The 1,518-nt window shown below is 42.4% G+C and overlaps 1 long non-coding RNA gene across 1 annotated transcript; it reads right to left on the minus strand.

The window, feature by feature from the left end:
- Positions 1 to 139: 139 nt before the first annotated feature.
- On the minus strand, positions 140 to 1,426 carry LOC109954033 (uncharacterized). Its single transcript, XR_002274018.1, has 3 exons — positions 951 to 1,426; positions 400 to 582; positions 140 to 280 (listed from the first exon to the last, which is right to left on the minus strand). It is a non-coding gene; the product is annotated as an uncharacterized LOC109954033 (long non-coding RNA).
- Between the last annotated feature and the right edge of the window lie 92 nt (positions 1,427 to 1,518).

The following is a 1,518-nucleotide window of genomic DNA, read 5'->3' on the forward strand; positions in this document are numbered from 1 at the left end:
AACAACAACACACACTACAACCCCACAACTGCATTTGAGAAAAGAAAAATTATATATGATAACTGAATTGACAAATACATTTAAGCATAGATTATTCGAGCAGTACCTCATTTCTCCATCAAAGCTTGAGTGTGACTATGCTAATAAAAAAATACTCACCTGCACTTTCAGTTCGAGCTCTCTGATCTGGTCTTCCTTTAGCTTGATGTCCATTGATAGTTTCTTACACTCCGTTTCCAATTCAGTGATCCGCCGTCGCAGCGTGTCTGTGCACTCCCCTCTGAGAAAAGACAGGAAGAAAAATCAAGTAGTGAATTTATAGCAATGCTAATTAACAAATCATACCTTGAAAGAAACAAGCCACAAGTCAGGAGTTTCAAATGTTAGCTGTGCACCTACCTGGATGCTGCTGCTAATGCTACTGCTCTGGCTGCTGTGGTCTCCTCTAACTTCTTTCGCTTCTTTTCATCTGTGAGTTGTTTCTCAGCGGAGGCTCGAGCCTCCTGCTCTGCTTTAAGCCTCTTCTCCAGTTGGCCCACTGCTTGTTTGTCCTTCTGTTTTGCCTGCACAGCATTATGAAGCCTACAAGTGCATGGACACGCATATCACATTAATTATTGTTTCCCGTGTGTTATCGTATCCATTTTGGCAACCCAACCTAAATCTTTGGTATGTTTGAGTTAATCTTTTCATCCTTTTGACAATGTAAGAGCAGAGTGAGAAGTCTGAAAGACATTTCTAGCAGACAGCTCCACAAACAGAAATTAGCCTATGAACGTAAAGTTGTTCAGCAGCAAGCTATGTGATGATTTTTTTAATGACATCTGTTCCCCCACAGTGTTTATTTATACTGACGCATAACACAATGAATACCACGATTCCCCCCATAATAAACCAAAAGGCCACAGACCTAACCTTGTTTAGACCTGCTGAATAGTAGCACCACTCACTTGCTTTGCAGCAGCTCGTTCTCCTGGCGCAGCTGGCTCAGCTCAGTGCGTATGGAGCGCTCAGCACCGCCTAGCGAGCCAATCTGGCTGCGCAGGTCCTGTTCCACCTGTCGGCTGGCCTGCAAGTCCGCCTTCAGCTTCTTAACGTCCTGCTCCAATCTGTGCCAAGTGGGAGAGTGATAAGGACACACAATGACAGGCTGCTTTTAATGACAGGATTTTGTTTTTGAAAATGCATAACATCACTGATCTAAGCATAGATTCAAAATAATGTTAAATCTTGTTAAATAGATACATTATACCAGATGCTGTGGTGCAATGGTCCAGCCAGGCATCTGGGCTTGTGCACTACACGCCCAGACCACTGCAGCAAACATCTGCCTCAGCAATGCAACACTAGAGTTATTATTGTAGTCAAGGCATGTAAGAAATCTATACATTTATGCTTCTGGGTGTTGTAAAAATGATAAGTGAACAGTCATTCTTACAGACACTGAAAGTGAAAGAATGCCTCTTAACCTTTTTTATTCCCTACCTAGAAGACAGAATATGATCAGTCCTAGTTAAA

Source organism: Monopterus albus, unplaced genomic scaffold (assembly GCF_001952655.1).
Source record: "Monopterus albus unplaced genomic scaffold, M_albus_1.0 scaffold2705.1, whole genome shotgun sequence".
In the NCBI taxonomy this organism is placed as follows: Eukaryota; Metazoa; Chordata; class Actinopteri; order Synbranchiformes; family Synbranchidae; genus Monopterus; species Monopterus albus.